We start from the raw sequence: 22500 nt of genomic DNA, 5'->3' as shown, positions 1-22500 counted from the left end.
GCTTTGATGAAGAGATATGACCTTACGGAGGATGGATATCGCCGTAAAGTTAGAGCATCAAAGCCGGAAGTTGATGAGAGCCCAGAACAGTTTATAGTGCGACTGGAGAGATACTTGTTGCGGTGGTTGGGACTGTCACATACTGAACGTTCTTTTGAAGGCCTAAAAGATCTAATTGTGGAAGAACAGTTTATTGACTCTTGTCCAAAAGAGTTAGCTATTCACCTTCCTGAAAGAGCCCCGGAAACGCTTGACCAGTCGATCAATACTTGCAAGCTCATGGAAAGCACTTGTTGAGCTCTGCGACCAAGAATCCGTTAGTACAGTTCAAGGCGGAAGAAAAAAAGAACGCACAGAGTGACACAACAGCTCTCCAGTGTTACAAATGTCCCGCGGACACAAAGCAATTAACTGCCCAGCTCTAGCAAGAAAGTGTCTTCTATGTGGCAAGCAAGGTCATGAGGCGAGGAACTGTCGATCAGGTGGACGGAAGTCAGGAGGTCAAGGTAAAGATGGTAAGCCTGTGCAACGTGGTCAAGTTAGTGCTGGCTGTTTGGTTAAGTCACCAGATCTTAACACTACCCCCGAGGAAGTCAAATTGTGTATCCAAAATGATCAGCTTCTGTTAGCCTGTGGCAAGAAAGTTCCGTTGCTAAGTAATGCCTGTGTTGAACCCTTAAGTGGAGTAAGAAGTAAGATGCCAGTTGTAAAAGGCAGAGTTGGAGAGAAGACTGTCGACGTTTTAAGAGATACCCAGAAAAATTGGGTAGGGCTGTGCGGCCCGCTTCCCAAAACCTTTACCCTATTTGTGACCAAAATCTGCGATTTTCCCTACCCTATTTATGACCTGACCCTTAAATCAATACCCTGGTGCAGACCTGCCTTATAATTATTTCCCTAGTTCACACCAATGTTAAAGGCAATGTTTATTTGCTTTTATCAGGTAGGTTACATGATAAAGAAGTAGCTTCTAAATAAAAAACGAATTCAAGACTAGAGTGCAAAAATGGATACCCTATTTATGACCAAAATGGCGGAAAATTGGCCAAAATCGATAGCCTATTTGTGACCAAAACGGCTGAAAAACCCTTCCCTTTGGGGCTGCTCATACCTATATAGCCCATATAAGGGAGTACCCCCCCCCCCCCCGGGAGTAGACGGTAGAGATATTACATAAACCCGCTGAGTATCGTTCCTATCAGCCAAACGATAGCTAAACACTTCATCATGTAATTACAATGAAATCTGCCCAAAATAAATAAAGCAACCACAACTTCACTGAAGTTGCCTCGTGTATAGGCACTCAAGGGGCAAAGACCAGGTTATAACAAGTACTTATTTATTTGACAACTTACATATTAACGATATAAAATCTGATAATTAATTCGAAGTCCTTTCCATTGTTCAATACACCTGACAATACATGGCAATGTCAATTAATTTTGGACTGGTCCTGTAAACCTGGAATGAACTTCCCTCTCTTACATGCCGGGGCACCCTTATATGGACAGAAATTCTGATAATGCCCTATCTGCCCACAAGCAGAGCACCTAGAAAAGCCCTTTTTGCCACGCCCCCTACCCTTCCCCTGGAAGGGACGGGTGTTGAAGCCTTCATTGCCTTCTCAACTTTAGCCATTGAGTCAAGAACCGTTTCACCATCTCTGTCACCCCGCAACGATCGAGATACCGCTTGAACTGATAATTGGAACCAAAGGTTTCCTCCTGCATGGCTCGAAGAACTGCACTGTACTAACCAGACTTCTGGTGGCTTGTTTCCTTGGCAACAACCTTTAGGCTAATCAAATAATCTAAAGCCGTCTCCTTGCTAAAAGAAGGAGCTCTGATGAACATTTGAAGTTGCTCCAAGGCTGAGTCCACTGTGGGCTTCTGGGAATTCGCTAAAACCGCCAATCTGCGTTTAACCTCAGTCAAACTAGCAACGTCAGCATCAGTGTTATCATCACACTGACCTCATCAATGCCCGAAATTCATATCCCTCACTGTTGACGAACGGATCGCAACTGCAAAGGCAAATCACCTGTGTTTCAGCTGCTTGAAAAGGGCCAGCAGAGGACACACTATGGATAACTGCAAGCGCAAAAAACAGTGCACAAAGCTGGAGAATGGAACGCGGTGTCCACAACACCACCACCAACTCCTACACAAAAAGCAATCCCGTGAGGATTAGCTTCGCCACCACAGCCAGCCCCAGTGAAGCAATTCTTCCCGTTTTATCTGCCAACATCGGCAATGCTAACAGTCTCTTTAAATGCGGAAACATGCTTCTTGACTCGGGGGCCCAAGTAAGTCTCATCCGACAGGAAACCGCTGAAACTCTTGGTTTGAAGGGAAAAGATTTGTCCATAACCATTACTAAAAATGGCGGCGAGGACGAAACAATGAAAACAAAGGGGTACAATGTTCAGCTAACTTGTATTGACAACAACAAGTGTTTTACCGTTAAAGCAATCGGCATTCACAGCATCAGTGACGACATTCCAGCAGTGAAAACCTCGCACTTGCCGGAGGTTCTTAGCCTACCAAACACCAGATTTCGCCGTGGCAAAGGACACGTTGATCTGTTAATCGGCATTGATCAGGCACATATGCATGCTGGTGAGACAAGACAAGTGGACCACCTGCTAGCTCGCAAGTCTCCACTTGGATGGATGGTTTTTGGAGGAAAGCCAGAGCAGATCAGTGACGTAACCAGCATATTGCACGTCAAGTACACCTCGCCAATAGACTCAACAGACTTTTGGACAACCGAAACTCTGGGCGTGGCCGTGAAACCGTCTGCAATGCTGACAAACTGACCCAAACAGAAAGAGAAGCTAAGCTCATAGAGGAGTCGTGTTTCAAAGTTGAAAAACAATGGATGATCCCTTACCCTTGGAAGGAAGACCCTAACCTACTACCAGACAACAGAGGCCCTGCAATAAAACGCCTGGAGTCAACAGAACGGCGCCTGAAAAGAAATCCTGAACAAGCTGAAGCTTACTGCAAACAGATGGAGGAAATGGAAAGAATGAATTTGCGCCAAAGCTGTCAAAGGAAGAACAAGACAAGTATAATGCTCCTGTTCATTACATCCCACATCATGCTGTACTAAGGCCAGACAAGAAGAGCACACCTGTTCGAATTGTTTTCAATTCATCCTCTAAATTCCAAGGACATGTTCTGAACGATTACTGGAAAAAAGGTCCTGACCTTTTAAACGGTATATTTGTAGTTGTCTTGAGATTTCGCGAGAAGGAAGTTGCAGTCCTGGGAAACATCTCCAAGATGTATCATCGGATCCTCATTCCCGAAAGAGATCAACACGTACACCGCTATCTCTGGAGGAATATGGAACCAGACAGAGAACCTGACACTTATGTCAAAACAGTTTTGACATTTGGGGATAGGCCCGCACCCGCCATGGCGCAAATAGCTCTAAGAAAAACAGCCCAAGAGAACAAGGCAAGCTACCCAGAAGCAGCCGAAGTGCTCACGAACAACACGTACATGGATGACATCTGTGAGTCTTTAGATAGAGAAAAGGAAGCTCGGAAATTAACAAATGACATAGACACTGTTTTGAACACGGGAGGATTTAAAGTTAAAGATTGGATTTCTAACAAAGAGAAAGTGAACGGTGATGTAGAGAAAGAAACTAACATGTTCAAAGGAGATGAGGAGAAGGTCCTGGGCACCCTGTGGAATTTTGAAACAGACAAGTTTACTTTAGAGTGGCAGCAGACCTAGTGAAGCAAAAGATGACCAAAAGAATGATCCTGAGTCAAGTCGCTCACATTTACAATCCGACTGGATTTGCAGCAGCATTCTTTGTCAGAACAAAGATAGGAATGCAAAGACTGTGGCAGCTGGGGCTGGACTGGGATGACAAGATACCACTAGCAGTTCAGGAAACCTGGATTTCACTCTTCCAGGAAATTAAGGAACTAGACAATGTGTTCTTCGAAAGATGTTTAACAATAGTCCATGCTGTGGAACGGCCAATGTTATGCGTTTTTGCTGACGCATCACAAGATGCGCTTGGAGCATGTGCCTATGCACGCCAGATAAAGAATGACAACACCTACGCAGTCAAGTTTATCGCAGCAAAGTCTCGAGTATCCCCGCTGAAGCAGCTGACAATTCCGAGCTTGGAGCTACAAGCAGCCGTTTTCGCAAGTCGCCTAGCCAAATCCATTCAGGAGGAATCTAGGATACAGTTTAAAGATGTTAAGTTCTTTACCGATAGTACTATCACCTTCGCCTGGATTCAAAGTCCGTCACGCAGCTTTAAGCCGTTCGTCTCCTTGAGAGTGGGAGAAATCAAAGTAACACAGATCCAAACCAGTGGAAGCATATCCCCAGTCAAGACAATGTAGCTGAGGACCTGTAGCGAGCCATTAATGGTTTACAAGGCAGATGAAAGCATGGCCCAGAGTTCTTGTACCAACCAGAAAGTCAATGGCCGATTACGACATCCCCGCCAGCTCCGAATGTAGACATGGAACGCCGTCAGATGCAGATACTGACCGCAGTCACAGCAAATAAAGCTAGCAATGGTATTGATCCACGCAAGTTCTCAAGCTGGAGAAAACTGATCCCTGTGACGGCACAAATACGCAGGGTAGCAGAAAAGATACGATTGAGAAAATACAACCAGCATGGAAAGGAAGGACTGCTGACCCCTGAGAAGCTTCAGCAAGCAGAAATTTACTAGACAAACCAAGCACAGGCAACCCTTTACAGCAGACTGGATAGGGGCAAATTCAAATCGCTCAGCCCGTTCAGAGACCAAAACGGAATCATCAGAGTTGGGAGGAAGAGTGGATGAAGGTGTCGTGTCATACGAAATGAGGCACCCTGCCCTTCTTCCAAGTGACCACTGGATTTCCTTACTGGTAACAAGACAGGCTCATCAGTACGGACACTCCAGTGTAGCAGCCACCACAGGCAAGACAAAGAGGAAAATTTGGATCTTAAAAGCTAACGAGCTATGCAAGTCCGTGAAATTTAAGTGTGGGTTCTGCCGTGAAATGGCGCACAAGGCTGAGACGCAACTTATGGCAGACCTTCCTGTTCTCCGTTTAGCACCTCACACACTGCCATTTTGGTTTTATTGGACCAAATGTTATGGTGCATACATGAATGTTATGTGCCATAAATCCATAACCAAAGATGTCTGATATGAATAAAAGATGACCAATACAACTAAAGAATGTTTGATACAACTAAAAGATGTCCGATATAAATAAAAGATGCCCAATACAACTAAAAGATGATCGATATAAAAGGTGTACCGTATTTGATAAAGGATGAGGAAGCGGAAGTGATTTTACAAGACAGGAAGTGAAGTGATTTGATACCAAGGCCCCGCGAAAATTTTAGGGAGTAAATACAAAATGGCGTCTGCTGGAGCTGCAATTTGGCTCCCAGATACAGAAAGGTTTTTCGGTGAATTAAGTGTTATAATTAAGAGAGCACAACAGCAACGAAACTTAACAGCCACTCAGTTTGATTCTTTGGAGTTCTTTGTTTGTAGACTGGAAGAATACGAAAGAACTTTTTAAAGTTAGTTAAACACTTAAAAGTGTTCTAACTTAAAGAATAGAAGAATCATATGGACAAGAAATTTGTTTAAACGGTCACTTACACCAATTACTTGGCATCTTGAACGAGCTATGATGCCACTTCAAAGGAACTGCAGAAGAAGCCGAGAGGGATATTGACTCATTTGAGGGGTTGGCTGCTCCGGCTATTGTTTCGACAGCGAGGAACGAGGGCATTGGAAGACCATGGTTAGCACTTGCTCAAGATCAGTTGGAAACTTTACATGGAGAGTCAGCGTCCTGAGGGGCTGATCTTGCCAGGATCCTTGGTATTTCAGAGCAAACCATTCGTTGCTGTAGACTTGAGTTTGGGTTGTCCATTGGGCGAGATGTGGAATTTAATGACATATCCGATGAAGAGCTTGACATATACTGAGAACTACACCAAGTTCTGGCAGACGTTTAGTGCAGGGCAGATTGAGGAACAGAGGGCTCCGTATTCATAGAAGAGTCGTTAAGAAGGGTAGATCCAGTCATTTGCACATTGAGGGCAGCACGACACATCATTCGCAAGCTTACAGTGTGCCATGCCCTAATGCTCTATGGTAAGTTTAATGTGCAGGTAAATTTTGGTGGGCTAAAAGTAAGCTTGGTGACTTGATTACAGCCAGGAAGAATGAGTGAACTTTACATGATTTACTGTTCACTTGTTTTTAGAGGTTTTGCCTCTCGCAGAGTTGAGCCCCTGCAAGTTCCCCCCAATATTTTGAATTGCCATTGAACATTTCGTTTAAAGCCCCACATTTCTTGAGTGTTTCAACAGATATGGCTAGGGTCGCATTTTCATTGCAACGCTCTATGCTCTTCTGTGGTTGTCCCATAACCACTAAGTCCAGTTATCTTGAATGCTCAAGCATAATGTTTACTTTATTGACCGATAAAACAGAAAACTGCATCACATCAGTTTAAAGGGGGAGTAAGGTATCATCGAGTTTGGATTCGAGTTCGAGTTGGACTTCGAGTTGGACTTCGAGTTGCGCTTCAAGTTAATAATTAAAACGCAAGTATATAATTGATAATAATGTATAATTGTTATTTAATATTAATGTTAATAAGCAAAGAGATGTATAAGCTGGGCGAAGAACAGGAATTCGGGGCAATATTGGGATTTTTCTTTTTTTTTTTTCATGTGGTTTAAGTAATAAAATTGCTGACACATTAAAATATAGAGCATTAATATATATACATTGTATCGCCACGTGCATTATCGCCATCCCTCTCTGGTGATGAAGATATCTCAATGATTGTTTCATCCCTGAAAACATAGGCATGTTTCAGTGCTAATTTACATTTCAAAAAAAAATTTCAAATGCAAGTCTTCATGAAGAAAATCAAACGCACCTTTCCATTGTTAAATACAGGATGACCAACAACAGCGCCTATGATCTTACCATCGTTTGCCATCTAGGAAATGTGTGATTTGGCAAAAGATAACTGGACGTGGACAAGGTTAGTGTCACGCGTCACGCGTCATGCCACTTGCACTTTCTTAACAGAAATGGACACTGCTTTGATTCAAATCCTTTCTCTTCATGAGAGATCGTTGGTTAGCATCATGGATCATGGTTAGCATTTACATTTCAAGGAAAAATATTCCTTGTCATACTATCGTTGGTTTGTGCCCTCCCATAAGCACAAGCGGTCCTTCGAAAAATGTAAGTATCTCGGCGGGCTCTGGTTTTGCGGGACCTACCCTACCCTACCCCTCTATTTCTTTTTGGGGGGAGGGGGGTTTATTTTTATAGTCAACTTTAACTCGAACTCCAACTCGAACCCTAACTCGAAGTCCAACTCGAACTTGAACTCTAACTCGAACTCGAATCCAAACTCGATGGTTCGGGATTCCCGTTTAAAAGATATCCTACATCATTATACTGGATAAAAATATTACTGCTGGTAGTATCGACTAAAACAGTGGATGGTGTTGAATGCACATGCTGATTGGCTACTCAAACTCCGGATATTGTCTTATTCACCTCTTAGCAATTTTGCAGGAATAAATGAGTTGAGATCATCGTATTGTACTATATTATCTCACTGTTTTCATGTATACTAAAACAAGTATTCACCTCCACTTCGGTGAATAGATGCTAATGATCGTACAATAATTTATAAAACTAAAATTTCCTAAAATAAAGTCATATCAAAACCACTGTCCTTGTTCAGAAAGAAGGTCGCGCACAGCAGACTTAAATTGATTAGTATCCTTGTTATTCACTTTATTACGGGGGAGTTTGTTACATTCCCTAATACACCATAGGAAAAAATTATTTGCATGCTGGTTACAGTTAGAGTGAGGTCTTAACAATGATGCAAAATTACCATACTAATCCAGTTTATTATACATGTAAATAGGTACTACATTAATAACATACAATGTAAGTTGAATTGTATGATTTTTCATTAGGCACATTGATGGCGATCATAAGCTCGTACAGCCATACAGATCTGTGATACATTAGGCATTAGGTGGTTACTCCAAATGGTTGTATACTTGCGTGCAGCAACTGATAACAAGGCATCCACTGTGCTTCAACTATTTCAAACCGCTGTTCGGTGCGACAATTTGCCGACTAGAGTCCGTAGTGACTGTGGTATGGAGAACATTGAAGTTGCTAGATTCATGCTTCAATCTAGAGGTTTAAACAGGGGAAGCCAAATAACTGGCACATCAGTACACAATCAGCGCATAGAAAGGCTGTGGCGTGATGTCAACCCAGTGATTCTTAGCCGATTTTTAAACATTTTTCTTTTTCTGGAACAGAAAACAATTCTCGAGACTACTGGTGAGGTGCATCTATACTGTCTTCACTTGGTATACCTTCCATTAATCAATAAGGCAATTGATGAATGTATTGACCAGTGGAACAACCATCCAGAGACAATAGAAAGCAACTTCTCTCCCCGGCAGTTGTGGGTTGAAAGGATTTTGCGAATGCGGAATTCTGGTTATGTTGCCATGTCTGACAATGTAACACAAAGAGAGCAATTGGATTATGATCATTATGGTATTGATGATGATGGACGAAAGCAAATAATAAGATTATGTACAATACTGCGGAAATAACAAAACTATTTAATAAGGGGATCCAACTCGCCGATTTAAAAAACACCCCAACTGAATAATCAATATCGTTCTAGGTAAATGACTCATGTTGTTTTACTGGGAAGATTGAATATGTTGGAGGAACATGAGCTGAAATATTTCTTGAAATATATATTGCTATTGTTATCAATTAATTTTAAATGGACAAAGGGCGGTCAACTAAGCATTGAGGGAAAATTTAAAAAAATCACTAGCGTTTTGACTTATAATAATCAAAATGGAAAGAGCCTTTAATTGTTTAAAATTCCTTAGTTCCTTTTGGTGTTGGCTGTACAATCCTTGTGGTTTCTCCTCAAACGGGTTTTACTGCCACACCACTTGCATGCTCTGCCATCTACAACAACTTCAGCTCCTTCTGGTGCAGCAACTGAATCCACAGATGGTGCTGGTTGTGCAAATCCATCTGTAATGGCTGCCTCTGTAAGAAGGGTTGCTGTTTCTTCGTTTCTGACATCATCTTCCTCGTCCCCATATGAGTGCCTGATCTGACAGTTCCTTACAAACTTTTTCCTAAGAGAAATCATACTAGGGCTTATGAAGTAACTCCAGTTTGGTTTTCAATGCGAGCTGGACATGAAGGACAATATGCAGGGCTCATACACTTTTTCAGACCAAAAATTTAAGGACTTTCAAGGGACAGATTGTGAAATTTCAAAGACCTGTCTTATTTACGTCGACGAATTTACCCATGGAAATAGTCTGACTACAATGCTTGCTCATTTTCCATAACATACATCCATGAAAATAATGCAAAGGCACTGGTAACCATTGTCGACCCAGCAGCTTATCGCGTTTATATGACATGACTTGAGTGGCTGATCGGTATTTTTACTGAAGTTTTCAAAGATTAAAAATAGTGGGTCAGAACAAGTTTCAAGGACTTTCAGGACCAGGAATTAAGAGCAAAGATTTTCAAGGACTTTCAAGGCCTTGAAAATGTACGCTCAAAATTTTTAAATTTTAAAAGGATTTTCAAGACGCATACGAACCCTGACTGTGAAACAATAATTTTCTACCTTAGTGTCTGTTCCTCTGTCCTGTTAACCTTTTGTTGAACACGTTTTGCCTTCCCGTGTTCTGTTTTTTCTCTCTCTAGCCTTTTCATCCGTTCTCTGTTGTCATTTTCACACTGCAACGATGATATGACAAAGTAATGAACATTATGCCGCAAAAGAAACAGCGACTATGAAACTTTGTAAGAGATCCAGTAGAAATTCATACCATTTGCTGGATTCCATCAAGTAGTGGAAGACCCAGTCGAGAATACAAGTCTACAATCCATTGGTATTCTGGACCTCGATTCTTATAGCACCAAGTCATGCTTGCTTGAATAAGCCCAAGGTTTGTTGACGCCTGGTAATGTTTCTGGTGAAGGTTGATGTCTTTAGCCCAGAACTTCGCAAGTACACTAAATCTGGATTCAGGCAAATTTGAGCGACCCATCCCCAAACGAGGATCAATAACTCTCTCTGCCTCATTGGCCCTTGCTGTACATTCAATTGCATGGAAGTCACACGTCAATGCATGAAGTGAGTGGTAAGGCACCCCAGATTTTGTATTCCCCATAAAACCCCTGTTCGTCTGGTTTACATTCCTTGTCACTACATTTGGTCAAGGGATGCAATGAGCAAGAACCACCCTCCCACTCATGTATCTCCCCAAGGCAAGCATGGTTTCTCTGTACTTTTCAGGATCCTTCCCAGCATGCACCAGGGCACAATAATGATTTTGTTTCGTGCTTTGTATAAATCCAGGGCCTATACACCCACACACTGGCTCGTTTCTTGTTGCTACATATACATGGTTTTTACCGATACAACACCACTTCACAGATTTAACGTCAGGAAACTTCTCTTTATGTATGGCAATGAATGCAGAAGTAAAGGTTGACATGCCTTGAAACTCTTGAAGCTTTTTCCCATGAGCTCTCCCTACATGCCCTCCACATAACATAATCTTGGACTGTAGCTCATTGTTAAATGAATACCGGAACCCCTTTCCTGAAGAGGAATCAGCGTCTTGCCAATTTACTTCTACCTTTAACCCCTCCTCCTTAGCTTTGGCCCATAGCAATTGTGACAAATGACCCTTGGCAGTCCCCTGCCCCCCTCATTGAAAGGTGCCCATAATACAAAAGATCACCCATTATGTAATTTTTTTATGATAAAAGTACAATTTTGGCTAAAATGGCCCATAAGTTGCCAACAACCATCACAGGCTGTTACAGCCCACTCCCAACTACCCAACTACCCAACTGGTCACTTGAGATACTCTTCATCTGAAGTTTTGCATCTTTACAGAGCTCATCCAGGATCTCTTTTATTTTAGGGAGTGCCACATCCACAACTTCTAAAAATGGTTTCTCTGAAACCACTACCAACCCTAATCCCTTGCCTAACGTTCTTCTGCATGAAGCATATCCCTGACCACTAATGCGAAAGGCTAAAAGACAGGGCAAAGGACAGCAACTGACGCATTCACTCTGTAGCAAGTCTACTGCTTTGGTAATTTATTTCTTCTTTCCAGCATCCATTACACCGGAACACAAATTTCATGGATCCACCAAGTCCAGCCTCGCTTGGGCTAACAAGCACAAGATTACCTAAGGAAATGATTTGAATTGTATATAATTTTAAGAAACAACACAATGTTTTTAAAAAAACATGTTTCAACAGCATCTTCTGTCATCTTCAGTTTGAATTACAAAGTACAGAGTTGAATATTAAAGTGTGCACAAAAGGAAACATGACAAACTGAAGCTGAGTAAAGATTCTGTGTAAATATCTTTTTAAAAAACTGAGGTATTTCTTAAATTGTAAAATGTATGCCGCTATCCATAACAATTGAATATAAATGGTCTGCATATAAACACCTCACAGAACACTTTAATTTGCGTTTTTTTCGACATACAATGGGACAAGACATATGATACAGCAAAATCTTCAGCCACAGAGGAAAAGGGAGAGAAAAAAGAAACAAATATTTATTGTAATATCCACTTTATGGAAAAATTACTGAAACTAAAAACACTTTTGGGATATTGCTAATTGTTAAAACGGAAAACTGTTTATTGGGATTTCAAAGACAAACGTGCAACACGAACAGTCATGTATGACTCAAAAGCTGTATACTTCAATAAATAAAATCACTCTTGGTTATACACTGATGAGTGCAGAACAAATGAAACGTCCTGCACGAAACAGATCTGTATGGAAATCAGAGGCTAAAGTATAATCGTGTCCTAATTATTCATTTATATAATATATACTTTGAGCACTCTGGCATGGCTTGGATGTACCACACGTGTGGGACATTTGGGGTGGCTTTATAAGCTTAATCCCCATCCCAGACATCAGCACTGCACTGATGAGGCCCAGAAGGCCGAAACAGTACTGGCTGCAGTTAGATATAGCTCTTTGGCATTACAAAGCATTTGCTTTCATGTCCAAATTGAGCACTCTACTAAGATGAGTCATTGCCGCTAGCAGTTGCGCATGCTCACTAGCTCGCTAGTTTGAGCACTCTGGCACGGCTTAGATGTACCACATGTGTGGGACATTTGGGGTGGCTTTATAAGCTTAATCCCCATCCCAGACATCAGCACTGCACTGATGAGGCCCAGAAGGCCGAAACAGTACTGTCTGCAGTTAGTTTGTATAAATAGTTCCTAGGAACTCACCATCAGTTCTTAATTTTATTGTTCAAGACATAAGCCAGTACGCTGTCACTAACAATATGACCCTTAATCCGTGTAAATGTAAGGAAATGAGTGTTGACTTTCTGCAGTATAATAGTTGTGTGCTGCGTCCCATTGTTGTTGGGAATGCAATCATGGAGCGCATCACGTCCTTCAAGTTGCTTGGAGTGTATATCTCGCGCAACTTGACATGGGACACTCACGTCGACTACATCCTGAAGAAAGCCAACAAAAAGTTATATATACTAAGGGCTCTTAGGCCATCAGGTGTTAGTGCGCCAGACATGGTAAACATAAATTGCGCAGTCATTCGTTCTGTTGTAGAATACATGTCACCTGTATTTTCAAATCTACCCGCAATTCAATTCTTACATATAGAAAGAAATAAAAAGCGTGCATTGTCAATTATTGTTCATGGAGTATAGTACCTGGTAGCACTCTGTCAGTCTGGCCTTGCGCCATTGGAAGCTTGTAGGGCTGAGTCGTGCATCAAATTCATGAATAGTGTTAAATCTGGTAACCTACTGCTTCCCATATGTAAGGGGGTTGTTGGTTAATAATGAATCAAAATACAATCTAAGGCACCAGCTTCAACGCAAGGTTATTGTTAATAGTAATAGGTTTAAAGATTTTGTAACGTTTCGTTATGCATATGGTATTCTTAATCATGGTGTTGCGCTGTACCTGTAATCCAGCCTTTGGGCTGCAATTGGTAATAAACAAACTACACACACACACACACACACACGCACACACACATATATATATATATAGTAAAATCCAACTAGTGGTCTATAATCAATGCTGCGTTCTGATTGGTTGAGCTACTAGTAGGCTATCTGTTATAGCCCACTAGTAGCGAAAAGCGCCGGCTTTGAAAACCAAAACAACAATTAAAGTCTAGCTTTAACTAGCGAAAGATGTTTTGTCTTGATATTTTTTTGACCAACTAGTTGGATTTTACTAAAACACCAATAGCCCATTTGGCCTTCGGCCTCATAGGCTATTGACTCAGAGTCCATTTGGGCTCGAGGAATAATTGTTAAATATATATATCAAATCAAGTGATGTTCACTGTTGATTCCAGAAGAGTGCTCTACAGATAAGGAGCGGTAATATCATCATGATATGTACTCAATATGAGTACATATGGATTTTAATACAGTTCTGTTTCGTAGACCAACAAATGACAACCTAAACGACAACATAACCAAAGCATGCAAAAAAGCTGACGGGAACCAACTGAAGACAATTGACACAGAAGCAAAAGCGATCACCAAGAGGCTTAAAATTGATGACCAGGTCGAAGTAACGGCTCAAAAAGAAGCGTTCATTACTCTCAAAGACCATAAAGATAATTTTGTAAACAAGCCCACGTTCCGATTAATCAACCCATCCAAACAAGAGATTGGCAAGATAAGGAAACAAATCCTAGATGACATTAACCAGAAGCTAGTGGCTGACACAAATGTAAACCAGTGGAAAAACACGTCCTCTGTGTTACAATGGTTCAAGAACTTACCAAATGAACGTGATTCTGCTTTTATAAGCTTCGACGTTGTGGAATTCTATCCTTCGATAACAGAAGATCTGCTCAAACGTGCCCTTGACTTCGCATCCAATTACGTAACCATTTCTGCTGCAGACCGCCATATGATCATGCACGCGAAGCAATCACTACTTTTCTATGGCGCGTTTTCAGGGTCAAAATTAAAAACTAACTTTTCCACCTTTTCTTACCTGCTAAGAAAAATGTCCGTCATTTCCTGTCTTTGAAATTGGACAATACACATCTCTTTTGACCTCCGAAACAATACATTCCGCTTTTCCTGAATACTAAAATCATAACATCCGCCATATTTTGACCTTTGCACAAAATTCTCCACGTTTCCTGACTTCTCTCGAATTTTAAGTCCGGCATGTTCTGAGTTTTAATGTAATTAGTTAACCAATGTCGTATTACTTACTTTAAACATCTCAACTAAATATCCTATAATGACACCTCACAAGCAATTCAGTTTATAATCAAATCTCCCTGCTGAGCCGACATTCTGATTTGCAAAATCTGCAAATGCGCGTTTTCTGACTTCTCGATTCTACCAGGCGTCTCCTCCGCGTAGGCCTGGATCCTACAATTTCATGTATAATGTTTCGCGCCTACTTTCGTCTGACATCACTAAGATCACCACAAGGTCAAACGTTAATATGTCTGATTCCCCACAAAATATCTTGAGAGAAGCAGCGGATCGTCTGATTCAGACGGCCGAACATTTGGGAAGAGTTGCCTCACTCTCATCGACGAATTCTCTGGCTTCAAGTTTGTCTGCGACAAGCTCAGTTGTTGCTGCTGTTGCTGCAAGTGGCAATGCAAATATTTCAAATTCGTCCGCAAACAGTGCACCGATCGCTTTGTCCGCTGCTTCAGAGCACACCAGGTTATTTGGATACAGGCCTCCGGCTGCTGGCAATATCAGAAGCCGTGGTACCATTGCCAGAGGTAGAGGTAGAGGTAGAGGTCGATCAAACTCTAGCATCCCGTACCATCTCCACCAGCGAGGCCTCACGTGGAGCAGATCCTTTGTATGCTTGGCTTACAGCAACCAAACATATCCACCTACAACAAGCCAACGGGTTGTGTTAGCGCTAAACAACCTGGGAGAGAAGCGTATAGAATTCCCTCGTGATGGCAACGGGGCTCAAGTACATGAAGCCATCATCAGTACATTTCCACACCTGGCAAGCGGCTACCAGCTTCTCCGGAATTCCGAGGGTCGCGGAAAAGAATTGTTAAAAATACCGATGCCAGCAAGTGGCTTTTCCGTTGATTATCTTAGGAGTGTCCTTGGCCAGGCAAAAGGTTTTCTTCGCCCACTTCAAAAGGACATCGTCCTAATTGGGGAGTCTGCTTCAAGTTCATCAAATTCCGAGAGAAGCGAGGTAAGACATTTAAAAATTGATGTCACTTTTTCATGCGTCTGTCCTGTTATTCATCACGACTTTTGTCATAACATTGTAAAGTAGCTGTGGATCACGTGGCAATAGCTGAGTGGATCCGCAGACTACTATCTGGACAATGTTATGACGATATTCATTGTCAATAACAGGACAGATGCATCAACAATAATCATACACACACATAAACACGGCTAGTGAATTTCACAGATGTTTGGTGAGCTTCAAAAAAGTATGTAACCTCATTCAGACACCCATCCTGAGGACAAAAAAATCCATTTGCCTGGAAGGGTTAAAAAGAACATGAATGCCTATATCAAATCACCCAGCCCCCCTCATAAGTCAAATGTTGCACCCTTTGTATAAGTTTTGTAGGCCTGTACAACAAAAATAATGGTAACAATTTGTGACACCTAGCCTGGATATTTGCGAGCTCAGGCCTAAATGGATCAACACATCTTGGAACAAACACTGGCCCAATGGTAGCATGCATTAATTGCAGTGACAGTTTTGCAATGTCAGCCATTAGTGACCATCACCTTCATTGCAATGGTGGGGGGAGTGGTACTGCTAGAAAAGAGAAAAGGTATGTTTTCTTTATTCATGTTTGGAAAATCTTGAAAACAGGCCAAGTTAATTTTTTAAAAAAAATTTCTATAACTTATGTTCTTGAATTTTTGAGCATGAATAAAGTGTATATGTATTTATGTATGTAAGCCTGTTTTAGTTTGTTCACAAGTTGGAGTTTAGTATTGACATTAAGTAACTGAAACAACCCTTCCGTAACCTGGTTTAGTTTGTCTTGTCTAAATCAATGCTGTGCAAGTGTTTCTCTAAGGGTGTGAATTTGTGGCTTCCTACACAGGTACTTTTACAATGTACCGGTAGTTCCAATATCCAGTGACTCCCTGATTCTTATTTAATGAGGAAACATTTGTCCTTGTTTTGTTAAAGTAGGACTGAAGGGATTGAGCAGTACTGTACACCCTCATTTACAGGGTCAACAGAAGGCAACAGTGACCGAGGTATATCATGTGATTCTTGATCTTTCCCAAACACTTTACACAGTCCTCACTGCATAACATGTGCAATCACTCTGAGGGTTTGGTATTTTTCCTAGAAAGACAGTATTAGAAGTTTACAAAAAATTGTGAACAGGAACTTACAGAATCTAACTTTATTTAAACAAAACAAATTCATGTTTTCAGTTAATACTGTACCTTACTTTCAATTTCTCAGGAGATCCTTTAGATTACCTGAGGCAGTTGTTTCCAGATACTGCCAGGAACCACATTGAACAAGCTTTGGAGTCCTGTGGAGGAGACCCCAATCAGGCGGCAGAATTTTTGCTCCAGGGAAACGAAACAGGTCACTTTCCCCTTTAAATATATTTAAGAGCAAAATTTTCCTTTTCAAGTGCAATGCATGTCATGTCTTTATTTGCCTTCCTCTACCACAAAACAGTATAGCTTTCTCAACTGTATGTTGCTGTTCCGGTTGAGACTGTGAGCCTAAATGCATGTTGTCACAAGCACGTCTACTATTGCTTTGAAATAGGAGCTATGGTGGATGACCAAGTCGAACACTTGATGGTTTGGGGAGATGACTTAAAACCACCAGACGACATTACGGGTAAATGGTAAAATAATGGAAAAGAAAAAAAAATCTTACAACTTCCTACGTCTTCTTTAGTTTTCTTGTGTGTTAAGTTTGCAAAATCAAAAGCAAATATTAAGCCCCCTCCAGCTAATTAGATGCAACCATTGCTGTAAGGAGAATAATTTGAATTCTAGAGTACATTGTAAGGTGCAAAAAGTCTTTTTCCAAGATCTATTAAATAGTTTTAATAAGCAAGTAGACTGTATTTTAATAATAGGTTTTTTTTTTACTTATTTGAGGTTACTGTATTTTCCACAGATATGGATGATTTATCTGACATAATAGCAAGGCTAGTCAAGCAGCTTACTGGGCCAGCCATCAGAGTAACTGTGGATGAAAATACAGTTATTCTTGATGCTTTGCCCATCTACAAAAGTACTAAGTTTGATCCTCTTAGTCCAGTAATAGTTCAGTTCCGGAATCAACCGGCTGTTGATGTGGGTGGTCCGAAGAGAGAATTTTATACTCGTATCTTTGATGATGTTGCAAAGGCAGACGGTGGTCTCAACCTTGTCCTCTTTGAAGGGCCAGATGGACGGCTCATGCCCAAGTATTCTGCCACCATAGTATACTCTGGTATACTGACTAGTGGGAAAAATGATTGCCCACTCAATTGTTCAGTGTGGCATCGGGTTCCCTTTCCTCTCCCCAGCAGCTTACTGGTACATAGCGACTGGCGACATAGCCAAAGCTGTTGGCTATTGTAATCTAAGTGATGTCAGAGACATCGAAGTGGCACAGCTGATTAAAAAGGTACTTGAGAATTCCTGTTATCAATTTTGATAAAACGATTGCAAGCTTGTGCAGAAGGAAAGAAAACTGCAAACCTCCTGTAGAATTGCAATGGAAGACTGGCCAGGCAGCTTAGTGTGCCATTCACCATAATTGCGGTTAATTTTTAGCAAATGATGCAAAGCAAATTCCCAGTTGAACAGGGTTTAGTCTCACAAAATCCGTGTATAAACGTCTTTAGAAGAAAGGTCTCGGAAGCTCCTCCCGCTATTCCTTAGACTAGAGATACAGTTCATATAAGAAGAGAAGCATTGTGAAATAAGTATTTTAAAAACACCAAAGTTAACATTTATTTCTTACATACTCCATCACTGAATTACTTAGCTGATGGATTCTGACGAGGCAGGCATGCAAGAATTGGGTAACGATGCATCATTCATTTCTCTTCTTTGTGATGCTGGCTATTCTGAACGCCCAACAGTGAGTACTATTTTGTAGCTAACGCCTTGCATAATAATAATGCAGGTATTTTAAGCATTGCAAAGTCTCTGCTTACGAGCCAGACTGCCCATCAGGCTGGCGCTTATCTCGGGTTTCCAAAGCATGAAGCGACTAGGATTATTTCTACTCCCCCCTGGATGAGTTGCTAGTCCATCACAGGGTTACCCCCAACATTCTGCAGGGACCCATTTAAACATCTGGGTGGAGAGAGGCACTGTGACAGTGAAGTGTCTTGCCCAGGAACACAACACAATATAGAAGACAACATAATACAGAAGTTGAGAGGATGGAATGCAGTACATCCCCGAGTACAAAGATGACAATTATAAAGAGCTGACAAGAAGGGCACAAAATATAATTGAGAAGAGCAAAGAGTATTAAGCCTAAAAAGCCAAACCCAGAAGGATGAAGAATGAAGTTGACAGTGATGAAGAATACGAGAGTCTGGCTAACAAGGTGTGGATGAAGAATTTGGAAGTAGAGGAAAGAGCTCTCGACAAAGCTAAACCAAGGAGGGGGAAAACAATCAGAGATTACGATGAAGACTACACACAGCTGTTGACAGGAATGTGTAACAAGAATTACGAGGAAAGCAGAAAGAATGACTGTGGTCGGGAAAGTGCTGATGGGAATAGAGAAGATAACAGCAGAGGAGAGTCCGAAGAAGATAGGGATGGTAGCGAAGATAGTATTGAAGAAAATTAAGATTTAGTTCAACAAGATGTTGTTGTAATTTCCGATAGTGATGACTGCAATGCAGATCCTGATTATCTTTACGATGGAAACGCTGGTTCAGACGTGTCCAGTCAATCAGACAGAGAGTCATCTTCCCTGCTTAAAGAAGGAAAGGGGCTGATAATGGAACTAGTTGAGGTAGTTGGAGAAGGCAATATCGATGAAGGATCCTTCTTTGGCCACGAACCAGATTGGTGTGATGCTGTAAAAGATTTCAAAGACGGTCGCCTATCTGAGGGCCACGTTTTCAAAACTCCCCAAGAGTCAAGTGAAACACTAATGCGCCTTTATGAAGCCAGTGGTGATATTGAATACATTTTCCGAGATGTTCTTGATGGAGATCAAAGTGATGACGATGATGTTTCAAACACAGAATGGGTCCCAAGCTGGCAACAACGATGAAGTCACTGGGGAATTACTGGGTGACTTTTATAAGTGGTTGATTGATGTAGATGGAGGTTATCGTAGCGATAAAATGGCCCAGCAATACAAGTCACAAGTGGAAAGTGTGATAAAAAGGTTGAAAATGAAAGAAACGGGAACCAATGATGTTCAAGAGAATAAAACGTCAGTATACCTGCTCCTGCAGCCCGGAAAAGATGGAGTAAATCTCTTGAAGACTTGGCTATCGTATGCTGTGGAGAATGTCAGCCTGGCACTGTTCGATCTTATTTGATGAGTTTACGCCTCTTTTATAAATTTCTGATGCAAGAACGTAAAGCCGACATGGCAGATGTAAGTGTAGACACCCTAAATGCGCGTCAAGATCTCATGACCTCGTGGTCAGCCACACAAGAGAAGAAGGTGTTAAAGAGAAAGCTCCAAAAATACGACGAAGACTTCAAGAAACTTCTATAAAGTGTGCCACGGTGGGCAGCGCATAAAGACTGTGAAAGAGCTGCTTGCCACATCAGTAGAAACAAATCGAGGCGCGGAAGTTAGAAGAGTTGTAAACGACCAGACACACTGCGAGGTTCGCGATCAGCTGATAACTCGACTTCTCATTGACAACAGCGGAAGAAGTGGGGTAGCAGCAAATTTGATCGTAAGTGAATTCAAGGAAGCAGTGTTTTACCCGGGAACAGAAGAAGACCTTGCTCGATGGAGAATGCTGGTTGAGGAACACAGAACAGCTGAGAATTATGGTCCTGCATTGTTTGGGTCTACGATGATTTATATAAGCTGATGGACATGTATGTGAGAACTGTGCGAGGCCAGTTTATTGAATCTGATCCAGAAGTTAAGCAGCGGTTTGTTTCCAGTAACGGAGTGCCCCTGACCTGCTTCACAGGTATCAACATGGCTGTGGAGAACTTTTCAGAGGGAAGGCATTGTGACGGAAGGAAGAATATCTGTGACAATACGTAGGAAGTCACTTGCCACAGCCATGCATGTTTATGTGCCCGACGAAAAAGACCATCTCGCTGCCCTGGCACAGCACAAAACGCAGACACAAGCCAACTACTATTGCGTCCAAGACAAAGTTGGAGAAACCGATTTGGGTCGCAGAGCAGTCAGTAAATTTGTTTCCGTGAACTATGCAAATATTCACCAGGCACAGAATGAAGCAGAGAATGACAAGCCAGCCGCGGATAAACAATGGACAGCAGAGGAAACGGAGCAACTGAGGCAGCTTTTCAAACAAGACCTCAAGACAGGAGCTATTAAAGAGCCCAAAATAAAGAAAATATTATTATGCTCTGTAGGATGAGAGAAGAAGACATGAAAACTAAATTGCCTCCTTGCGAAGAAGAGACATGCTATGGCAAAGTTATGAGGTTCCTCCATTCAGCTCCACACCAACCTCCGGATCTGTTTCTGTTGAATCATCCGGGTTCTGGAGGGAGTTCACAGAGGAGCAGACAGATCATCTCATTTCCTTGACAAGGGATCTAATCGACAACGGTGTCATCAAGAAGGAAGTTGCCTGGCAGAGGGTGAAAAGCGATGAAAGATCACTGCAACTTGGGCTGATATCAGGAACAGAAGACGAGGACGAGGAAACAAAGATTAAACAGTGCTTAACTGACAAAGTGCTTAAAATGGCGAAAACACTGAGGAAGTCGAAAGGGAAGGCAAAGTGACTCCAATTGGATTATCATTAGATTGACTAACTCTGGTTACTTTAATGGATTTTTATGCCAACGCTCATTCAACTCCTGTCTTTACCATTTTAGCTTGTAGCTTCTATCTTTTCGACCAGAAAGAACAAGTATGGTTTAAAGTGAAGGGTGACTCTAATTTGAACGTTGAATGTACTCCAAAAATGAAAATGCACAGCAGCCGAAATATTTAAGAAAAAAGGAGACCATCACACTTCATCATTGCAGCTTATCAAAGTAGCTGAAAAAAAGAAAAACTGTAGAACAAAATCAAGGCTTCAGCGCACGGAATTCAAATGACCCATAATCTCAAGGAGACCAGCATTAGTGCTTATGGTCTTGTCGTGCACTATTGCCCAAGCGGCGTAATAACACAAAATATGGCACCCCGTGCTTGCACTTAATGCTTGTGTAGTTGTGCTGTTCGTACTTTTGTATGACACACATCTTGCGATATTTTGTCTCTAGCCCTTTCCTTGTGTCTTACACGTGTCAACCAGCCTAAGACCAGTGCGCAAATACTGGTGCTTTGATAATCTTCGGATCTTTCAACAACTTCAAACATTTCTTGCTTTACTGTGGTATGTAACCCCGTATTCCAATGATAACGATTTAATTTAATTTAATTTAACATAATTTATATAGCACTAACTCCTCTAATTGACCAAAGCGCTTTACAATTCATAATATTAAAAAAATTAAAAAGATCCCACTGGTAATAAAATGTGAATAAATTAAAAACCTATTTGCAGTCTTATTTATAAAAATATTACAATAAATCCTATTCTAAATTATCAAAAAATTAAACATTATATGCTTTTTTAGAAAAATCGGTCTTTCGTTCCAGAGTTTAGGTGCAGCAAAGGAAAAGGCCCTGTCTCCGTACGATGGGTTCTAATTCAATATTTCAATACGGATTTGTGATATTCCTCGTATGATAATCAACAAAACTATCACTCCAGCAATTCTACTCCCTCATTGGGGATTGGTTCAGAAGCATTGTTGTGGAAAACACTTTTCCCTTATGTTTCCCCATTTGCGCGCTCTGTAAACATTTGTCGCAAAGGCAAAAGGACTTTGAAGTCTGTCAGAAAAAAAAGAGATGTTATTATGTGTGTGCATGTTCATGTGAAAACATCTCGGAAAGAATGTTTTCCGTTATAGTGTTTCAGAGACAATGTCTCCTCGTATGCCGTTTCCTTAATGAATTACTCCATAAGAGCACAAGACCTTGCTGGGCAAGGGAAAACTGTTTAAACAGGCGAGTACAGTTGTGAAAGGAGATTCGCTGGACACCTCACCTTCATTACTCAATCAACCACCGGAAAAACTTGCAAACAACGTTATACGGTCTAACACTGGGTTGTTTGGTGGCCAAGAAACTCATATCTTGCCTTATTGTCAGGCATTT

At 41.4% G+C, this 22500-nt stretch overlaps 1 protein-coding gene and 2 pseudogenes across 1 annotated transcript in view; 1 reads left to right on the top strand and 2 right to left on the bottom strand.

Moving 5' to 3' along the window:
- LOC138031401 (uncharacterized) overlaps positions 1-22500 on the bottom strand; it is a 70083-nt gene that overhangs the window by 4681 nt on the left and 42902 nt on the right. The window lies entirely within an intron of this gene.
- LOC138033281 (uncharacterized) lies at positions 8960-11266 on the bottom strand (annotated as a pseudogene).
- LOC138033280 (uncharacterized) lies at positions 14614-18249 on the top strand (annotated as a pseudogene).

This window comes from Montipora capricornis, chromosome 14, assembly GCF_036669925.1.
Source record: "Montipora capricornis isolate CH-2021 chromosome 14, ASM3666992v2, whole genome shotgun sequence".
Taxonomy (NCBI): Eukaryota; Metazoa; Cnidaria; class Anthozoa; order Scleractinia; family Acroporidae; genus Montipora; species Montipora capricornis.
This window is presented reverse-complemented; position numbering and strand designations above follow the sequence as displayed.